This window comes from Triturus cristatus, chromosome 12, assembly GCF_964204655.1.
Source record: "Triturus cristatus chromosome 12, aTriCri1.1, whole genome shotgun sequence".
In the NCBI taxonomy this organism is placed as follows: domain Eukaryota; kingdom Metazoa; phylum Chordata; class Amphibia; order Caudata; family Salamandridae; genus Triturus; species Triturus cristatus.
This window is the reverse complement of record NC_140595.1, coordinates 155,628,439-155,651,309: the sequence shown is the minus strand read 5'-3', so window position 1 is coordinate 155,651,309 and position 22,871 is coordinate 155,628,439. Positions and strand designations below refer to the sequence as shown.

Here is a 22,871-nt window from a genome sequence, read left to right as displayed (position 1 = left end):
ATTCAGAAGCTCATAAACACCATTTTACAATGATAGTATGATGGAGTTGAAGGATGGCCGGAAAGATGGGTAGATGGATGGATGGATTTATGGATGGATGGATGGATCCTTGGGGGAATGGATGAGGAAGCAGGATGGAAAGAACAGAGGACTGATGGCTGGCTGACTGAATCTTAGGATGTATGGTGGAGGTATAACCAAAATACTGAGAGAATGATCAAGAGAAAGATGGAAGGTCACACTGGCAGTAGTGTACTGATAGTAGTTGTATCTGTACTGTCAGTGGCGGCACTGACAGCGGCAGTGGGTGGTGCAAGCTGCGGAAGCCTCCTGATGAGGGCCCAAGCACCTATGTGGTTTTTTTACAAATTAGGCACTGCCTCCCCCTCTTCCCCTATCTCTGTATTAACTGAGCCTCTATTTCTCCACCTCACCTATGCTTCTGTGCTTCACCGCTTTCATGGATTGATTGAGTTTTTATAGTTTACTTACTCTTTTATCTGTATGGGAGTCCTTGTGCTGCAGCAGAAGGCCAAAGAGATCAGCAAGGTAGAGAGACTTAGAGATTAAAGTCATAGGTTGGTAGGTGTTCCCTAAATTTTAAGTCGGAAATTATATGCCAGAAATCTATGGGTAAAGCATTCCCTGCAGAGGCAGTGCGACAGAGCATCATCCTCTTAGTCTACTCCTGTGAGTACCAGAGATTTTGAGCAAGTGAGCATTGGTCGATTTCACAGGGCATGAATGAATAGATCTCTGGAATAGGCCTTGTAGGTAAGCAGGCCCAAGAAAGTGAAAGGCCCAATGGCAGATGCATGCACAAGGATTTGAAAAGGCATCGTTTTACAAAAGGAAGCCAGTGCAATTTCTTTAAATGGTAAGAAACAGTCACATTTTTGTAATTCCAAGTAAAAGATGTGCAGCTGTGTTTTCAGTTTGAGAAGATAGGTGTAGTTTTGGGAAACCCAGAAAGAGTGAGTGGCAGTAGTCCACTTTGATCATAATTGTGGCCTAGACAATAGTTTTGTTCCGATACAATGGAAAAAGGGGAAGAACCTTATTTAGCACTTGTAGAAGGTAGAAATAGAGGATGTTGATTTAGAGATATGTTCTTGGAAACTGAGATTTACATGGAAGATGATTACCAGGATTTTTTGCTGAGTGTGACGGCATAGGGCCCGGGAAAAGCTTTTGAAGGAAACTAACTAAAAAACCAAGATAGATAGCTTCCCAAAATCCAGAATCTCAGTTTTGGAAACGTTTAGTCAGAAGGGAGTTGTGATACATCTATGAAGCAACAGAGATCATACACTGTTTGAAATGAGATTGAATAGAAAGTGTGTCTTCTTTCACTTCATGAATTAGGGGCCAATTACGATGTCGTCCGGAAACTCTTCCTACCGAATCGGTTCCAAAATTGTTTCAGAACGAATCAGGTTCTGCGAGTTCAACCCAATGATTACGATGCTTCCGGACATCGTTCGTTCAGACTCGCATTGACTTCAATAGGAGCCTGTGTTCTGAACGAGAACACAGGCTCCCATTGAAAAATGGGATGGTTGGGAAAAACCATGCACCCTGTAGTGGGCACCCCATGTTGCCTAACAATTGCAAGAAAGACAAATTAGGAACAATGATTATAATATGATGGACCTAGAAAGCATACAAAACAATGTGTACATATACTGAAAGGTACAAAAATAGTTATATTTTAATATTTTGTATTGTTTATGTTTTATATATAGAGATTACATACTATATTCACATATCAAAACAAATCAAAAAACAGGTAATGACAGCCTGTATGTTTAACAAATATTTAAGCATATGATTTCATGTATTTTATCAAAAGACATTGTCAATTTTTCTTAACATGAAGAGCATTTAAATTATGGCTTCAATCTCTGTTTGCTTCTTGGAAAAATGATCATGTATGAATGGCTCTGTAATTATTGAATCCTACGCGCGTTTCGGCTTGGAGCCTTCATCAGGACGCCATGTGTATATATCTCATGTAACCTTTTCTAACATATTCGGAACTTGCCACTTCTAAACGATGAGGATGGTAGCAAGGTAGTGGTTTGTCAAGAATGCTTAAATTGTTTTCCGGATCAAAAGGGAAGTATGTCAATCACAGTATGACAATGGATGTAATATAGTCCCCAGGTGTATGTTCTGATCTAAAATGCTAGGTTCCCTCAAATGTTGAACAGCGATGTATATCCCTTTGGCCTCTACTAACAAAAAGTGTATGATGTTACAAGGTCGCGCTGAACCGCTAATATAGATGTAGCAACCAAATGTAATGAAATGTTGCTCCAAAACAAATGTGAACTTTGTCTATTAATAGCGGAGGGCAATAGCTTGGTGGCGACAAGATGGAACCCGTCAAGAAAAAAGAGAGAGGGACCGATGTAGATGGACAAAAAGTTCGTCTGGTTATAGTCTCTCCTCGTGCAAACCACTGTGCATGCATGGGAAGGGGGGGGCACATGGGTACCCCCACGGGCCCGATTTGGAGGGCCCCGGGTGAAGGGGGGCCTGAAACTTGCTCCCAAAGTTAGATTCCGACAACCGATCCATGTCAGAACAACCGATTCTGAAAGGCTGTCCGAATCTGACATCCTAATCATTTGGCTGGAAATACAGTCTGTAGACCGATACAATTTGGCTCTGACCGACTCAGTCACTCCTAATGCATTTCAGGACCGAGTCGGGCAATCGCTCATTCGGAAAAGAGTCCAAGTTGGTCGGAAAGGCAGGTTCCGAATCGGATTCGGACTAATCGAATGCTGTTTGGTGCCTTTCCGGACGACATCTTAATCAACCCCTTAGTTGGGTGTCATCGGCACATGCATAATGGGTGAAGACCAAAGAATGAATGAGGGCCACTACAGGGGTTACATACAGGATAAAGAGAGTGGGTCACACCAAATTTAAGTTCTTTAAATCCAGATTGAAGCGGGAGATCAAAACTGTCTGACAGCAGTCAGTAAAGAAGAATTTGGAACTAGACATTAGATCACTGTATAGAAAAAGTACTAAAACCCAAACATTCTCTCTGGACATGTAATCATGTCTGTAACATTTGGGCGCACCAGGATGAATATGAGATCAAAAAAAATATAACCGATTCAATTAGGGAAATAAACATGGCACAGAAGTAATGCCTAATGCTATTTGTGTATTTCACGCACATGGTCCACCATATTTAAGAGTTTGGATACGAGTAACAAAGTCAGGATGGATGACAAAAACTAAGTCTCCTCTGCTTTATTCTTGTTTTTTCTATATTACAGAAAATCCTTTGAAAATAGAAATCTAGATATAAAAACAGGTGAGAGCATTAGGCCTCACAATTTTGGATTGAGTGCGTGCACCAAGACAGGCAGGGACATTGAGGAGACAGCCCTGACGAAGGCCCCAGACCAGGTTGGGCTCATGGCGATGGCCGAAACATGTTGGCAGTAAAACGAGGGTACAATTGAACAACTGTCTTTCAATAGAACACTAAATATTCATGGTTTTAGTCATACCCCAGGTACCCGTTCAATAAAATAAAACTTTGGGTATACCTCGAGGGATTTTTAACATATCACTTTTCTGGGTCCCTGCATATCCAGTTTTGCTTTATCTAAGAGCTTCCATGTTGAGTCCGCTCTGGTAGTATCTGGGTGTGGATAGGTGCCAATGATGAAGCATGTCACGATAAGTGAGTGAGGCGTCTACTCCAAAATCTTTGGATACCCCATCAGAAGCAAGAAAATAAACAGAGAGTACACCTGACATCCTGTTATGAGAAGGGAATTGGATATAGTTCCAAGAAACCCTTGTTTAATCAGTTGCCTGTGTGATTGTAATGTGAGGTAGTGGGAGAGTGCAACTGATCTCGCTTTCTCTCACTCTCCAGTAGTGATTACAACTCTCTCTACCTCAGCACGCTCCCTCTACCTTGCATCTCTTTATACTTCTCTCATTACTCCACCGTGTTTCACTGACAAAATATCGACCTTCAAAATATCGCCATACCAAAATATCGTGACCAAAATCTCATAAAATGGAAATATCATCAGGAAGAATTTGATTTTTAAAATATTGAAGTCATTAATATCATTTGCAAAAATATTGTTGTTTAAAATGTTATTTTTTAATTATTGTTATGTATTTTAGTATATATTTTAAATGTATATGATGTCAATGTTGTGTATAATAATTGTTTATGTTTTATAATATATTTGTAAAATTTGTAGCAGTTATTAACTTGAATTGAATTCAGTTTTGCGATTTTTCGTGCTATAGAGGGTTGTGGGTTTATAGGGGTATAGGGTGGGAAGTTATTTAATTATAATACATTAATGATCATTTTTTATTTAATATTATTTATTTAATTAATATTTAAGGATGTTCATTCTGCTATTTAATTTTTTATGTACATTTTATGTGTGGGTTGTGGGGTTTCTAGAGGGAAGGTGGGAAGTAGTTTATTTTTAATTAATGAATAATTAGTTGTTAATTAATATACATTAATTGAAAATTAGTTATGTTAATTATGTATTTGTTTTTTTATGTGTGGGTTGAGGGGTTTATAGAGGTAAATGATGGGAAATAAGTTGATAATTGACTATGTTCATTGTGTAATAAATTAATTTTTTAGGTGGAGTTGTGGGGTTTATAGACGGCCACAAAATATGACTTGCCAAGACCCCAAAAATCCCCAAAATTGCACTGTTAAGATAGCATTATTGAGCACGTCTTGAAACAACATGGATATGATTTCTCAGTGGGCACATTTGCCATTTGTGTAAAGGGCGGTCTTTGTGTGATATTGGTTGCTGTTTCCTCTTCAATTTCTTTCTCATTTATGGCCTGTTCCTGCATAGACTTCTTAAGGAATAATAACTAGATCATTTGTTTCTGTGGATGCAGATGGGCCTCACCAGCACTCAATTTAGGGGAAGTTTTAGTCTCTCCTGCTGGAGGCCTGGCTGAAGCTACCTGTCTTCCTGCAAGCCAGTTAATTTCAAGGCCTGGGTGTTTTGGAGTTTTTCTCACTCTGCATAGAGAGCGCAGTTCCAAAAAACTCTGCACAGCAGGGCGGGTGTTTTTCTCTCCCGTGCTCACCAACATTAAGTTGGAGAGAACGAGCAAGAAAAATTACATGCTAGACCACCTCCCGGCGGGATTTCTCAATGAGGGCTGTCGCGGTAGGTCACTACTGCTCGCGTTGAGAAACCTGCCACTCGAGTAGAATATCTACTTGAGTGGCAGAAAGAAGCTGCGTTCTCTTGTGCTGCCATTTGCACTGATTTTACAGCAAGGGACAAACTCCCGGCATTGAAAACCAGACCGAGAAGAGCGACTTTCCTTACTCCGCTGCTTGCGGAACTGCACAGAGTGCAGCAGAGTTTTTTCAGCACTTCACGGAGTTCCGTGTAGCAGAACTCCGCCCAGGCCTATTAATTTCAAACCAGCAAAAGGAACACATGCATGGTGAGAATACCCTGCCATCACACCTGGTGTGACTGATAGTGCCGGTGTGGCCTGCATTGTGGTGATCCCTAGTAAGCCTACGCTATCAATCACGCTGAGGCCCTCGTTATGAGTGGGGGGAATTTGACCTAGAGCAATCATTGGGCCTGCCATTACTGCCGCAGGGGCAGTGGGCAGCATCACAGCCTGGGCCCCACCCAACCCCTGCCCCCTGGTATCCTCGCATAAAGATGATGTCAACCGGAAATAAGGATCTATGAGTAAGTGAAGACTGGGCTCAAGGTAAAGAGTGCAGCATAGACTTAGGCCCCCATCCTACATCATTGCAGCTCCACAGGTACATCTCTACTGCGCGAGGTGCGTGAAATCAGGCTTTACGCCCTGTACCTTCCTTACATTGCGTTTGCGATGTCATCTATGGATGCTGTGATCACCCACTGCCACACTACCCCAGTCTGCCATCCCCGCATCTCAAAGGATTAAGTGTCATCTGCATTGTGACATACACTAGGTGGTGGGACACAAGAGATGTACAGTCTGTGCTCTATTATTAAGGGGAAAAGTGTGGATTGCAGGAGACTAGCCAGTTCATTCAGGGGTCGCTTCTTCTTTCAGACATCCCTCTCTGCTGATTTCAGTTCAGTGCTTGACATACAATAAATACTATCGGATGTCACATACCCTTTTTTTCCCTTCACGGTGGAGGTGATAAATAACTATCGCCTGGATGCTGGGGAGGCGACAAATACATCATGGTGGCAGACAAGGAATAGGCAGAGTTGGTATACTAGAAATTGACAGTGGCTGCAATTTTTAGACATGTTTCTAATATATTAATGCTCAGTGATAGTCTTTTCCTGTATGAAGCAAATGTTTAAGAACTGATGAAGAAATCTGCACTGCCCATCCTGTGTTTGGCACCTGCAATGGGTAAAAGAAACTGGAGCAAGTGTGTGGCATGGCTTCCTTGAGAAGTGCAATTTTGCACAGTTGGCTTCAGTGCTAGTGAATGAATGCAAACACTGCCACAACAGAGAACTCCTTAGTACTGACCAGTCTGTCCTCCACATTGCGGAAACTTCTCGGCAGTCAAACCGATGACGTGTGGTGGATTTTGGACAACCAAGGGGTCGTTGCTCGCCTACAAACTGGCAATTTAAACAAGCATTGGCATAGCCAATAGGTCTCGCCTTTGGGACCTTATAAGTGTTTAGCCATGCAACAGTTGCAGAACTAAATACTTATAAGGTCCCAAAAGCGAGACCTATTGGCTATGCAAAGCGGCACTGCGGCTGCGAAAGTTAAAGTGATCGCGATCGGGATCACGATCAAACATCAAAGTGAAAGTAATTGCGGTAAAGCGCGGCGCGCGCGCCCGCGCACATGCATTGTAGCTCTAGGCTGGCCTGGTAGCACTTTTTGGAGCCCTCTCAATAAGTCTCGCCAGACCAGCGCATGCGCTGGGTCAGGCGAGACCTAAAAACAGAAACATAGGGCCACATGCATCAACGAGAAAACTGGTCGCAAACGGGCAGATTAGCAGAATCTGCCCCTTTGCGACCGGTATTTTTGCATTTGGGATGCATCATCCCAAATGCAAAAATTGCAATTTAAGGAATGTCTAAATAGCGATTCCTTAAATTGCGATTGCATTTAAGGAATCCCAAATTGAGATTCCTTAAATGCAATGCATTAAAGTTAAAAAATTCGCGATTTCGCTAATATCATGGTAATTTGCAAAAACTTTGAAAAATGCACTTTTGTGCATTTTTCAAAGTTTCATGTTGCGCACACACATGCCCTTAGAGCATGTGTGTGTGCAACATATGTGCACAGGTCAATTTCAGGGGTGCAATAGGGTGTCATTTTGACACCCTTGCTCCCTTGAAATTGCATGAGCAATTTGCGAGTACCTACTGGTACTCGCAATTTGCTCATGCAATCTCCAATTCATTCCTATGGACCTGGAGGCCCATAGGAATGATTGGGACGGCATTCCTTAATTGCGACTCGCAATTTGCGAGTCGCAATTAAGGAATTTGAAGGAATCGCTATTTTTATAGCGATTCCTACATGCATAGGCTTTTGCAATTCCTTAATTGCGATTCCTTAAAAATCGCAATTTAGGAATCGCAAAAGTCTTTGTTGATGCATGTGCCAGATAGTGTGCTCCCACAGGGCTGAGAGGTGTCTAAAAGGCACTTGTGTGACCAGGACGTTCTCATTCCTGCAAACTATTGCTTAAAGTTGTTATTTACCCCCCATCGAACGATTTATGTCTTCAATGTAAATTTATGCCTTCGAAAGAGCAAGGATGACTAACTGAATGTAATTACATTTTACATCAATTAAGGGTTAGGATTAGTATTAAAGTGAGGTTCATATACCCCAGTCCACGCCACATCACTAAACCAGCCCATGAAAGTACTGGAATATTTAATGTGCGCCCTCTGGTTTTTAGTAAATTTTAGTGAAAAGTTGGCTGTAAAATGCACAAGAAGATCATCTTTTTCCAATTTGTTTATATGGGGGGGGGGGTGAAAACCCTGCTCCCTTACTTCACTTGCTCTCTGCAATCTGGTTTTAGACATTGTCCACGGTTGGCAGCCTCCTTGCAGAAATTGCGGACCCCTGCAAATATTGTCCTCAATAAGCACCGGGGACTCATTTCATGCAATGGCCATCCTCTTCAATATCAGCGCCCCTTTCACGCGTGGGACTACGGAAGATATACAGGCCCACAACCTTTGAAAATCTAGTTGAATTGAAATTGCGCTTCCTAACCCCGACGAATGTTGCAGCGCTTTTCAAGGAGTAGCGAGCTACTCTGGAACACAAGGTTAGTGGTAGTAAATTTGTTTTTGTCTTCTTTGTGTAAGTTATTTAGTTAATCTCAAGCATTTATTGGCAGTTTTGTGATAGAAGTAGGTTCTGGCAGAAGTAGGTTCTGGCCGGAAGGAGCTATCCAAGCAGATCTTGGTTGGGGCACAGGAGCAAGGAGTCTGAGCTTCCCTGGAGTGTGGCATATGTGCCACACCTTTGTAATTGGCACTGGTGAGTTGCCAGGCGAGTAACCAGGTAGTGACGAGAAAGTAAAGGAAGCTTCACAAGCTGTTGTGGGCAAACCACTGAATTCTCAAGCCAAATGCCCGGCTCCGGCTCTGGCTCGGCTTGAGGTACTTTTAGAACCTTGAGCCCAAAAAGAGCCCAACTTTCACGGCAGGAGATGTGGCCTGGTGGGTACAACTACCAATTATGGATCATCCGGAACTGGGTTTGAATCATTGCCGCAGCACATATTACTGTGAATCCTGGCAAGATTCCCTGTGTTGATAGGGTGACCAGATTTTGAGAAGCAAAAACCGGGACAAGGCAGACATAGAAGTAGGACTAATGCCATCAACCTTACATCTATGTCTGGACTGTCCAGATTTTTAAGAAGAAAAAAAGAAAAGCACACACACGCACGATACATCCACATAACATTAACTATGGCAAGTCTCTACCTTGACTACCCCTGACCTCCTCTCCTCTCTGTTTCCCCTCTTCTGCAGCAGGCATGCAGCCGAGGTCAACCTGCTGTTGCCTGAAACAGAAAGCATGCCTTTTAATTCTCCTCTGCAGGATGACCTGACCTTTGTCCCAAAAACTGGGGCATGTATGCAAAATGAATAAAAGCGTCGGGACAGTCCTCTGAAAACCGGAACTGTCCGGGGAAATCCGGGACATCTGGACACCCGACTGAGTTGAAAAAAGACATGGAACATTGTCTGTGTCTGTTGTGAACTGCTGTTATGACCTTGGGCACAGCTTGTGCTATGTAAAACTTCCTAAAATATATTGTGGAGTCTGTCTGACTCTAATTTTATCCTCCAGGAACTAAGCACAAAGCATTAACCTTTGATGTCAGAAAGAGATACCCACCCAGTGGCTGAATTACAGAGTGTGAAACTGGAAAACCTGAGATCAATCTCAGCTCCCCTCTATGACCAAGCTGTGTGAGCCTTGGCAAATACTTTATTTCACCGAACATCCTTTTTGTTCACTATCACATATCACAGCAGCTTCAACTAAGTGAGTCCAGGATGTGTGATTCACAAAAAAACTGTTTTTTTATTTGACCTAATCACCTATAATGCTGCCTCATCTATAATAAGAATCAAGGTAACGTATGTAGTACACATGACAACTGACATGCCTCTCAGTTCACTAATAGCATTGCCATGGGCTTAGTGGGACAGCAGAAATGCTTCTCAGTTTCTGTTTATGAGTTCTCACTTTTAAGAAGTACTTTTCATGTAATCTGATCTACTCGATTGAACCGCTTCCGGGTGTTAAAGTACACTTCCTTGAATTTTGAAGACACCTTATCATATTCTAACGTTTGTTGCATGATTTGCATGTAAATATTTTCAGGGCTCGGCTCGTGCAAGGGCTTTTACAGCCAGAGTTTACCCTTGGCGCAGCTCTCCCTGTTAAGTTGTTGTTGTGCCCAGCTCCAGTTGTAACACGCATGCCTTGGGCCTCCATTGAGGAGGTCTGGAAGCAGGCTTAGGTCGCCAACCAGCGGCAGAATTAATATTAGTGGAAACGGTTTGAAAGATTGCTATGAAACATTAACGAAAAGGAGATCAAACATAGTACGGTGGGGACATCTAGTGGCTAACAGAAGTACATCGGGCAAGTAGAATCTTTTGAGAGAAGCGAAGGTGCAGTTTATGTGACGCGAGTGAAAGTGTTGTTTAGCAGCAAAAGGACTGGGAGTGGAGCTGAGCGTTTGGTGCAGAGAGGTAGGTGAATGAGAGTAGAAGTGAAAGGAGTGGTAGTAGACAAGCATTTGCAATGCAATCGGTCTCCCCTTTGGGACCTTCCATACAAGATGTCTCCATCAGAACCCTCAATCAAACAGCAATGTAAACAGACCGAGGAACGTGTCTTTAAGCAGTGGTGAAGCTGGGAGTTTCCCAAAGAAGAACCAGCCATCTCATTTAAAAATGAATTACCCCCCTTTTATCAACTTTGAGGTTGCTTTAGGAAACAAAACAAAAGTTGGGTGCAGCATGGTGTAAACAAGCGCAAACATACATGACGTGCACGCTATTAGTTTAATGCGCTTTCGAGAATATATTTTTTTAAGTGTCGCACTAGTACAGCAGAAGGCAGGAGTGACACAGTGGGCGCTGATCTGACTGTTTTATATAAACATTTGAAGGAAACTTCAGGAAAACTGAAAACCCCAGGAAGGAAATATGTGACTGCCGGAGCTTATACCTAGAAACGTGAGAAATGCATTGGGTGGCTGGAAACCATGATTAAAATTAGCATGCCTCCTTCCGCTGGTGCTGGCTTGCCTAAAGAAGAATGATAAAAAAAATCTTATCCAGTGAAAGTACTGAGGGCTAATTAAGTTGAAATGAGACTGCAAAGAGCAGGTTAATTGTGAAGGGCTTTTTGCAGAGGGGTTCAGAGCATGTAACGCTTTGGTGTACTCAGGTATGAAACTGAAGATATAAGGGGGGTTAAATTGAATCAAGAAATGCCATGTGCATGTACAGAGTAGCTTCTGTAGATGGGGTGAGTGTGATGGTATGTGTGTGTGTGTGTGTATAAGTATACCTTTGCATGTATGTTTGTGTATATGCATGTATTGTACTTGTGAGGAGGTTGGAGGTGGCACTGGGCCTGCTGTGGGGTGGAAAGGGAGCCAGGTGGGGCAGTGCTTGCTTCAGCTGTAGTGCATCAATGCCAAGGGATTGTGATGTTGCCCCCATGGATGAGTTTGTGATATCTGAGCCGTATGTCCACAGCAATTGCCCGCTTGGTAGTGCCACCCTATTGGCTTCTAAAAGATGGGAATGTGGGAGCCCGCCCGGTCTGGCACTGATCACATGACCCACCCTTCAGTGCAAACAACTGCAGCAGTCTCTACCCCACTAAGCCCTGTTGCAGCCACACTCCTGCCCCCATGTGTGGCCCACAGCCAAGTTTATCAGCACTGAACGCCTATAGTGATGACAAAAAAATGACACTTCAAACTACCGGAGGGAGAAGGAGTGGCTTACCGGCTGGAGGGCCGACATTGAAGCTGGTGAACCAGGTTCGAGTCTGGCTAGAGGCTGGAACATCCTGTGATTCTGAACAAATCACTTAATATCCCTGTGCCTAAAAATGAATGTGTCCTTCTGTAATGTAACTGGTGCGCTCGTGTAAAGGGCTCTGATACATTGGGGTCGAGTTCGCACTATGTAAAACTGCAGGAAAAAACCCAATGAAGGTGGTAAACATGGATAACAGAAGGGGCGGGAGCAAAGGCAACCGAACCAGGTCAGAGCCCACGGCGGCCGCCGGAAAACACATTGATCACCGCAACATCATGCAATCTAATCGCAAACAGGCTCAGGAACAAATCTCAGAGCGATAATGCATTTTTCAGGAAAGTGAAAGCGTTCATGGCACCCTGAAAATAAAACGAACAAATCTCAGAGCAATAATGCACCTGTCAGGAAAGTGAGAGTGTGCATGGTACGCTGAAAATAAAACCAAGCCAGGAGCATCTAATAACAAATACAAGCGAGTTCCGAGGAGAGGCCGGAAACAAAAATTAGAGCATTAAAACAAAACATATTGCAACTTGTGAAAAGATATATGTAACAGGGTCAGCAGCGAGAGCGGACACAAACCAGCCACAAGGCAGGACAAATGCATACTGTTTACCAATGAAAGCAATGGAATTTCTAAAGGCACAGCAAGCATTCAATGAAAAAGTGGTGGGCGTGTGTGGGTGTGTTCAAACCTCACTAAGGATTACAGCATGACTCGCAGAGCAGCGCATGCGTGCTGACTCTAGGCTCGCCCTAAAAATTGGACGAATCACGGGGCTGTGCGATGGGTACTATGGATATAGTAAGCGAATGAGTGAAAGTGGGTGCATACTACTCCGAGAGTTCTACATTTAGTAACCACTGCAATGATTCACTACATCGTGGGGCAGGCACTATGTTGCTGGCCACTGTGTCGCTAACGGTATGTAACATAATTCGACTTAGATTAAATATAAGGGTTAGATTGAAGTACTGTTTATTTATTAAAAAGTTTACAACAAGGAGATTGAGGTAATACAATTTAATTAATTATGCATTGCTTAGATATTTAAAAAGTATGGTTAGGTTACTAAACTAAAGTAACTATCAATTAAAATAAAATAAACTGAATTGTATTCAAGTAATAATAAAAAAAACAGAATAGGATGGTTTGAAGGTGGCTTTCAACTGAATTACACTATTTACATGTTTTATCTTTCATTTAAAATATTTGAACAATAAAAACTAGTAAACATTACATAACGTAGAAGTATTTTAGAGCTATGTTTCTTTCTGTAAAATCTGGATCTCCGTGGTTGCCTGTCCTGTGTATATTTTACACCGGCTGCAGATGCCATTGTCCGCACTGTGTGGAGGATCTCTGGAATCTTTCATTTAGTTGTCCTGTGGCCTAAACAGACTGGAAAACGGACCCTTAAAGCCCCTCTCGCGCAGAAACTTCTTCTGACCCAACCATTCGCAGCAATATTAGGGCCATCTATCTACTGCCATTTGTAGCTGAATTGGCTGAAAAGATATTTAATGGGTCTCCGCTGTCATCAACTGTAATAGTATTTTAAAAAGTCACCCAAGTCAAAATGTAGTGCCCAATTTTAGCCGATGTTTACTAGAGCTCGGCACCAGTACTTAATTCTACTACTACGTGCACAGATGTTGATCTGGATTCTGTGCTGAATGAACTCAGAACCGTTGTTGATCAAGCCCTGGTCGCCGCCCTTTCTTTCCTTGACCTCCGCGGCCTTTGATTCAATATCAATCAGAACATTATTGACCCATTTGCCTGATGGCAGATCTTAGGGCCTTGCCTGCATTGCCTTAAATGCTGTTAGGATGCACCCAAGCGGTTACTCTATCAAATTTCCAATCATAAGATTGGACACCCCTAATAAGCTGTATTGTTCCAGAGGGCAAGCCTTTAATCGCAATTCTTTATAATCATTACATGTCCCCGCAGGCTCCTTGATTAAAGATTTTGGTCTTTCTTCTGTGGCATACGCAGGTGACACCAAGATGTTCTTGAGACTCAATAGTAGTTTTGAATTCCCAAATCACTTTATGCAAATGCATGATTGACATTGATCAGTGGTTAACCCAGACAGACCATCTTAAAACTAAACTCTGATAAGTACGAGGTACTTGCCGTTGGTGGTTCATCTTCACTTCTGTCCAGTAAGTGATGGCCATTAGGAATCTCAAAGCTAAAAAATCTCAACCTTGGCTTACAGAGACATTTAAAATATTCTAAATGCAAATAAACAAATTAGACCAACAATAGCAGAAGGACCCCATGTGGAACCCACATGTCGGAACGGAAGTTGGCCAGGTAAATTGTATAAGTAGGCGATTCAAGGAGCAAAAAGAGAGTGCTATGACCACAAATTAAAGGAGCAAATTCTACCAAGGCACTCTTTCCAGCGCTTAGAAAGATGAGGGAGCCCATAGCTCCACATATTCACTTTAGGATGACAGCTGGCATGTGCCACAAAGTCCAAAACTACTACAGGCATAAGATACAAGTTATCGGTATTAAGACTATCGTTTTAGAAGATAAAAGTGAGAAAAAGGATTCATCCATATCTTTTGGAACTTCCTTGATCTCTCAATTTCGTGCTGTATGCTTTAATTTTATGGACATTTGCCTCGAGGAAACTATCTCTCATACAATGAACGCAAAGCTCACGACTTTCCTGGGTGATCCATGTCCATCACGTCTGAACAAGTAGTGCCACTCTGAATTGGCCACATATATACAGAAGATTGTGACTCACTGTTTTGAGGCATGTTCAGTGGCTGCTACTCTAAAGAAGGCTTGGATTGCCCACCTCTGAAGAAAGACTGTGCAGAAGAATGGATGCCCTGTATTTATCACTTCATCTCCAATATCCTCTGGCACCTTAAACTCCTTGGAAAAGCAGCAACATTACAACTTCAGAAGTACATTGAAAACTTTGGCATTCCAGGGGACAGGCAATCAGGATGCCGACTATACAGGGGCACAGAGTCTGCCCTGATTGACGTTAAGACAACTATTCTTGTTATAATAGATCCTTTGTCTGATTGGAAAGGCAGAGTGGTGACTGATCAATGCCAGACTGACACCATCATGGTTACCCCTTTGCATTCCTCAGGGTTTCTGCCTATCTCCACTTCTCTATGTACAACCATTGTATGACTTGTTGAATACAATGGTGATGGATTTGCACTGCTATGGAGATGAATGAACGAATGATGAGTTCTTCCATAGTACGTGACTACTCGAAAGGTGTGTCCCGGTGCTGTTTAGGTGACTCAATGCGAAACGGAGCCATGCAGCTAGAGGGAGTGGGCTGTTAGATGTGAACACGTGTGCACACGCATGTGAGCATGTGTGTGGGCTGCACATGAAAGTACAGTCATGCATAACCCGGTACTTGCGCACAGGTAAACTAGCGCAGAAGGAACTCTGCAAAGATTGGTGCTGTCCTAGGGTAAGCCTTATAATATTAGTGGGTGTTAGACTTGGCTTTTTCAGTGGGTTCATCCCCAGACATTTTGGCCTCCTATTTTTGACTCTGTTTTTGTTGGTTTTAGGACTCTGGGCACATTACCACTGCTATTCAGTGCTAACACGCATGTGCTCTCCATGTAAATTGAGGTTATGGATTGATGTTTCCATGATTGCCATATTTTTTTTACTACTAAGTCCCTAGTACAGTGCATTGTGTCTTTCCAGAGCCTGTAAATCAAATGCTACTAGTAGGCCTGCAGCATTGGTGGTGCCACCGACACAAGTAGCTTTTCAAAGGTGTCTCAGACCTGCCACTGCAGTGTCTGCATGCAGTTTTTATTGCCATGTAGACCTGGCATGTGCCCCCACTTGCCAGGCCCTAACCTTCCCTTTTTTTTTTACATGTAAGGTACCCCCAGGTAGGCCTAAGGTACCCCCCTGGGTAGGGTGCAGTGTATGTGAAAGGTAGGACATGTCCTGGTGGGTGTGGCCTGTCCTGATAGTGAAATACTGCCAATTTCGTTTTTAACCATTGAAAAGTTATCTGTCCCATAGGCTAATATAGGAGTTGCTTTGAAACATCTTACAAGTACAACTTTTCATTGGGACAAGATAGAGAAAAGGAGTTTAGTCTCTCTGAAATCATAATTTAACAACACACTTTTTTTCGGGAGATGGTTTTTAAATTGTGTGTTTGAAAATGCCACTTTTAGAAAGTGGGCAATCTCTTGTTTTAACCATTCTGTGTGCCTCTGCTGGGTTGTGTATTGGCTGTCTGGTTTTGGAGTGACAGGGGCTGGGGATGTGCAATCTCTGTAGACAGTCAGTCAAAATACTTTATGTTGATCACACAGATTACCAACGTAAAAGAACAGACACGGGTTACAGAGTGCAAAAAGAAAACAAAAGACAGTACAGCTGTTGCTATAGAATGGATAAAATGATTAAAACATGATAAAACAATGTGTGGCCTTAACCCCTTCGATGCTCATGACGGAACGGTTCCGTCATGAGCATCGGTTGGGCTGTGCTCATGACGGAACCGTTCCGTCATGAGGACAGCCCCCGGGGGAAGCGCTGGCGCTCCCCCCCTTGTGCCTCGATCTTGCCCCCCTTTACGGGGGTGGCAGCGGAAGAGCTTCCGCTGCCACCCCCGACCCCCCCCGAGCCCCCCCACGCTTTCTGATGACGTCAGCGCGCACAGCGCGCGCCGGCGTCATCAGGAAGCGTTGGACGCGCTGGAATCCATTTCTTCCAGCGCGTCCAAGGGGAGCAGAGGTAGGTGTTTGTCGTCTGGTGGGGGCCGCGGCGGTGAAATCTGTAGTATTGAGGCATCGGGGGAGAGGAAAGAGTATTTCCTCTCCCCCGATGTCTCAATACAGGGCATTCCTGCTCCACGATCGCGCACAGCGTCGCGATCGTGGAGTAGGGATGCCCCACTAGACACCAGGGATTTTGTATTTTGAGTTTGGGAAGCGACCCCTTGGGCAAGGGTCGCTTCCTTGGGGATGAAAATTTGGCAAAGTCTTTTCTGCCCCCCCTGGGGGCAGATCGGCCCGCTTTCTGCGCGTTTCTGCCCCCAGGGGGGGCAGAAAAGCCCACTAGACACCAGGGATGTCGTTTTTACTATGTAGGAAGCGACCCCTTGGGCAAGGGTCGCTTCCTTGGGGGCAAAATTTGTGGAAGTCTTTTCTGCCCCCCCTGGGGGCAGATCGGTCCGCTTTCTGCGCGTTTCTGCCCCCAGGGGGGGCAGAAAAGCCCACTAGACACCAGGGATGTCGTTTTTACTATGTAGGAAGCGACCCCTTGGGCAAGGGTCGCTTCCTTGGGGGCAAAATTTGTGGAAGTCTTTTCTGCCCCCCCTGGGGGCAGATCGGTCCGCTTTCTGCGCGTTTCTGCCCCCAGGGGGGGCAGAAAAGCCCACTAGACACCAGGGATGTCGTTTATGCGATGTAGGAAGCGACCCCTTAGGCAAGGGTCGCTTCCTTGGGGGGTCAAATAATTTGAAGACTTTTCTGCCCCCCCTGGGGGCAGATCGGTCGTCTTTCTGCCCGTTTCTGCCCCCAGGGGGGGCAGAAAAGCCCACTAGACACCAGGGATGTCTTTTTCTTTATGTAGGAAGCGACCCCTTGGGCAAGGGTCGCTTCCTTTGCGGCCTAATTATGTAGAATACTTTTCTGCCCCCCCTGGGGGCAGATTGGTCGTCTTTCTGTCCGTTTCTGCTCCTTGGGGGGGGGCAGAAAAGCCCACTAGACACCAGGGATATAAATATTATTGTAGGAAGCGACCCCTTGGGCAAGGGTCGCTTCCTTGGGCCCCTAAATGTTTTGAAGACTTTTCTTGCCCCTCTGTGGGCAGATCGGTTTTATTTTTTTGCCGTTTCTGCTCCCATTGGAGGCAGAAAAGCCCACTAGACACCAGGGAATTAGTTCAATTAGAAATAGAAGTGACCCCTCGCTTCCAGGGTGCAATTTGTTATATGTATTTGGCTCACCTGCCCCGGGACTGAATAGCCTTTTTTTTCCTGCTGTTTTCTGCCTGACCTGGCACACAAACCGATTGACCATTTGGGTAGTGACATGGCATGTTATAATGTTTATTGTTATATTTTTTGTGATTTCCAATTGTAATGTTTTTTTTGTTTACTTTTTTGTTCTAGGTGAAGGCTTTTCTTCTGTTCACGGTGACGTTTTGGTTCTGGTGGTTTTGCTGTTTGTGTAGTTTGGTAAGAGACTGTTTTTTTGTACAATGCAAATGTGTTTGATTTCTCTGCCTGTTTTTTTTTGCAAATGGTGTAATAATAGCAGTATGTTTGGTTTTTGAGTTTCAAAAACTTTTTGCATTGGTGCACGATGTGTATTTTGTTGTCTTGTGAGTAATTTGTTTTTTTTTCTTCTTTCTAGTTTGATATCGTTGGTCTTTGCTGTGTCACTGCAGAGTTTGTTTCTGGTGAGTGTAGCTGTCTCTTTTGATTTTGGATTGTATAGTTTTTGAGTACATTGATCTTATTGATATAAGGTACACATTTCTTTACTTACTTGGTTTGCACATTGTTGGTTGTTGTTGACTTGTTTGTGCAGTCTTCCATCTTAGTAGGTATAATGGCTAGCCGCAGGATGACTGCTCAGCAGGTTGTTGGTTTGCTGTTTGAGTCTTCCTCTGATATTGGGTCAGAGACTGACTCTGCTTCTGAGGGAGAGGGGGCAGGGGACGATTCTGGCAGTGAGTTTTCTCTCCGTATGGGGTCATCGGATGATGAAGATACTCTTAGTGCGGATGAAGTGCCTGTGTTAGAGGAGGAGACTGATGTGCCGATAGTGCGGCAAGAGGCATCTGGGCTGCAGCCTGCGGCTGCAAGGCTTCCCGTTGGTGTAGTGCGGCAAGAGACATCTGGGCTGCAGGCTGGGACTGCAAGGCTTCCCGTTGGTGTAGTGCGGCAAGAGGCATCTGGGCTGCAGGCTGGGGCTGCAAGCCTTTCCGTTGGTGTAGTGCGGCAAGAGACATCTGGGCTGCAGGCTGGGGCTGCAAGTCTTCCCGTTGAAAGTGATGACCTCTGGGTTGCCCCTGGCATGGTGCAGCCGGAATTTCCTGAGTTTACTGGTGTTCCAGGGTCTAGAGTGAATACCGAGAACTTTTTGCCTGTAAATTTTTTTCAGTTGTTTATGGACGATGTGTTTTTGGCAGAGATTGTTGAGCAGACTAATTTGTATGCCGAACAGTTTTTGAGGGACAACAGTGCCAGTCTTAAGCCACACTCTAGAGCTACCCGGTGGACTCCCACAAATGTTGAAGAGATGAAGAAGTTCTTGGGTTTAACTTTTTTGATGGGCTTGCTAAGGAAGCCATCATTGGCTTCATATTGGTCTAGCAGTCCCTTGATGGCAACGTCTATTTTTCCGGCAGTCATGAGTCGTGACAGGTATTTGCTTCTGCTTCGGATGATGCACTTTGTAGATAATGGTTTAGCGTTGCCACGAGATCACCCTGATTGTGACCGTCTTTTTAAGATTAGGCCTGTCCTTGATCACTTTGTTGATCGATTTTCTGAGATTTATGCCCCTGGTAGAGAAATTGCAGTGGATGAGTCTTTGGTGTTGTTCAAGGGCCGCTTGGTTTTTAGGCAATACATTCCTAGTAAGAGGGCACGCTATGGAATAAAGCTGTATATGCTGTGTGACAGTAGGACTGGATATGTCTCTAATTTCAGGGTGTACACCGGTAAGGAATCTAGGTTTAACCTCCCTGGTTGTCCGTCCACTTTTGGAGTGACTGAGAAAATTGTTTGGGAACTTGGAAGAGGATTTTTTAACAAAGGCCACCATTTATATGTAGATAACTTCTACACTGGTGTACGGTTGTTCAGGGAATTGGCCAAAGTGGACACTTTTGCTTGTGGCACAGTCCGCTGTAACCGTAAAGGTTTTCCGAAAGAACTTGTTTGTCAAAAGCTTGTGCGGGGACAGTGCAGTGCGTTGCGTTGCCAGGAGCTTCTTGCTGTGAAGTTTACAGACAGGAGAGATGTCTACATGCTGACTTCCATCCATGATGAAAGCACTGCACCTGTGACTGTTTGGGGTCAGGTCGCTGAAGCGCGCAAACCTGTATGTGTTTTAGACTATAATAGGTACATGGGTGGTGTTGACAGAGTAGATCAGAGGTTGGAACCTTACACTGCTCTTCGTAAGGCTTACATTTGGTACAAGAAGTTGGCTATCCATCTTTTCCACTTGGCAATGTTTAATGCTTTTGTTGTGTTCCAGGATTCTTGCCCTGAGTCAAAGATGACTTTTGCTAAGTTTCAGGAGTCTGTAATAGGCAGCCTTGTTGTAGTGGAACAGGCAAGTGTTCCTAGAGTTGGACTGGTGGAGGATGTTGCTAGATTGAAAGAACGCCACTTTCCAGATCACATTCCTCCCACACCCGCAAAAGATTTTCCCAGTAGGAGATGTAGAGTCTGTTGGCGAAGAGGTTTGCGGAAGGAGAGTCGTATGTACTGTCCCGATTGTCCCTCTCATCCTGCACTGTGTCTCTCTGCTTGTTTTAGAGCGTACCACACGCGAAAGAATTTTTGGGAGGATTCTTGAGTGGTAAAGTGAACTGCCTGGTCTGTATTCTTTGGATAATTTGATTCTGTTTCAATGTTGGTGTTAGTGCAATGTATTTAGTTGCTGATTTTCTGTTAGAAGATTTGTATCTATTTGCAATTTGTTTGTGTTTTTATTTTTTTCTAAAAAAATCCAAAATGTGATGGCGGTGTGTGTAGGCTTGCGCTTGGCTGTTGGTGTGTGTGGACTGGCACTTGGTTGGTGGTGTGCGTGGAATGGTGCTTGGCTGACGGTGTGCGTGGACTGGCGGTGTGCATGGACTGGCGGTGTGCGTGGACTGGTACGTGGCTGGTGGTGTGCGTGGAATGGTGCTTGGCTGGCGGTGTGCGTGGACTGGTGCGTGGCTGGTGGTGTGCGTGGAATGGTGCTTGGCTGGCGGTGTGCGTGGAATGGTGCTTGGCTGGTGGTGTGCGTGGAATGGTGCTTGGCTGGCGGTGTGCGTGGACTGGTACTTGGCTGGCAGTGTGTGTGGACTGGTGGTGTGTGCGGACTGGTGTTTGGCTGGTGGTGTCCGTGGACTGGAGCTTGGCTGGTGGTGTCCGTGGACTGGAGCTTGTCTGGTGGTGTGTGTGGACTGGAGCTTGGCTGGCGGTGTGCGTGGAATGGTGCTTGTCTGGTGGTGTCCGTGGACTGGAGCTTGGCTGGCGGTGTAGGTGGATTGGCGATTGGCTGCCGGTGTGCCTGGACTGGCGATTGGATGGCGGTGTGCCTGGACTGGCGCTTGGCTAGCGGTGTGCGTGGACTGGCGTTTGGCTAGCGGTGTGTGTCGACTGGTGCTTGGCTGGCTGTGTGTGAGTAGTGACTTTCTGCTGGTCACTACACACACTGCTAGCTGAGTGCCACTCCACGCAATCCTTCAGCCTGTGTAGTTGCTGTGTCTGGATTGTGGGCGTGTGAAAGTGATGGGCCCTTGAATGGCGCTGTGTGCTGGTGTGAGTTTTGTTATGTGATGGGCCCGCGGCTGGCGGTGTGAATGGTTTTGTATGTCTCACACGTATGAAAGGTGTATGAATGGCCTGTAAAGAGGTTGGTGCCTTGTCATGGCTTTACAGCTCACGAGCTGTGAGTCAATGGTTCAGTTTCTTGCCCTTTCAATTATTACCAGTGCATTTCATGTTTTGTGAAATCAATGGGTAATACAATTTTATCTACTGAACCATCACTCACCCTCGTGCCAAATCCAACCAGTATGTGTGTGTGCTTGCGGGTTAGATGACTGTGCAGTAATATTTGTCTTTCTGAAGCAGGGTGTACCTTGTCCCTTTTTGGTGATTTTTGTACTGTGTTGCTTTTGTACCTGGTGGTGCGAATGGTCTTGTTTGTATCACGTATGAAAGGTGTGTGAATGGCCTGTAAAGCGGTTGGTGCCTTGACGTGGCTTTACAGCTCACGAGCTGCAAGTCATTGGTTTGGTTTTTTGTGAATTTAATTATTGACAGTGCATTTCATTTTTGTGAAATCTCTTGTTAATAAAATTTAATACACTGAACCATGACTTGCCCTCGTGCCAAATCCAACCAGTATGTGTGTGTGTTTGAGGAATAGATGGTTGTGCAGGAATCTTTGTTTTTTGTTTCTCTGCCAAGGTACACTATCCATGTAAGAATAACCTACCAACTGTAGATATTGTCGAAAACCTTTGGGAGTTCATGGTGATGTCTCTCTAGTGATTTGAAAAATATTTTTTATCCCCATTGTCCTGTAAACCTCAAATTGTCTGCCACATTTTCTTTGCAGTATTATTCCTAAATTCTCACGCTGTAGTAACAATAGGTAATCTGGTTTTGCAAGGGGGGTTACTTTGGTTTTTTGCCCAGGGCTCGGCGGCCATCTAGGGAAACCTTTCCAACCCACGTTTTTCTGAAAACTAGACACCCGGCGGCTTCCAGGGAGGTATGGCTTGCGTGGATCCCCCAACGTTTCCTTACCTAGAATCCCCTGCAAACCTCAATTTTTGCCCAAAAAATCACTTTTTTCACACATTTTGGGGTGGGAAAGTAGTGGCATCACCGGGCTCACACAAATTTACCACCACCCAGCGTTCCCCCAGGTCTCCCGGTAAAAATGGTGCCTCACTTGTGTGGGAGGCCCAAGTACCCGCGGCAGGCAAGGGCCCCAAACGTAGTGAGGCGACCTCAAGATGGCCTATCGCCAAACCACCTGGTTTTGCAAGGGGGGTCACTTTGGTTTTTGGCCCGGTGCGCGGCGGCCATCTAGGGAAACCTACCAAACCCAGGCATTTTTGAAAACTAGACACCCGGCGGCTTCCAGGGAGGTATGGCTTGCGTGGATCCCCAACGTTTCCTTACCCAGAATCCCCTGCAAACCTCAAATTTTGCCCAAACAATCACTTTTTTCACACATTTTGGGGTGGGAAAGTAGTGGCATCACCGGGCTCACACAAATTTACCACCACCCAGCGTTCCCCCAGGTCTCCCGGTAAAAATGGTGCCTCACTTGTGTGGGAGGCCCAAGTACCCGCGGCAGGCAAGGGCCCCAAACGTAGTGAGGCGACATCAAGATGGCCTATCGCCAAACCACCTGGTTTTGCAAGGGGGGTCACTTTGGTTTTTGGCCCGGTGCACGGCGGCCATCTAGGGAAACCTACCAAACCCAGGCATTTTTGAAAACTAGACACCCGGCGGCTTCCAGGGAGGTATGGCTTGCGTGGATCCCCCAACGTTTCCT

General features: G+C 44.8%; 1 protein-coding gene across 2 annotated transcripts in view; it reads right to left on the bottom strand.

Moving 5' to 3' along the window:
- The window catches only part of POLR3GL (RNA polymerase III subunit GL), a 549,275-nt gene that overhangs the window by 434,685 nt on the left and 91,719 nt on the right, over positions 1–22,871 (bottom strand). The window lies entirely within an intron of this gene.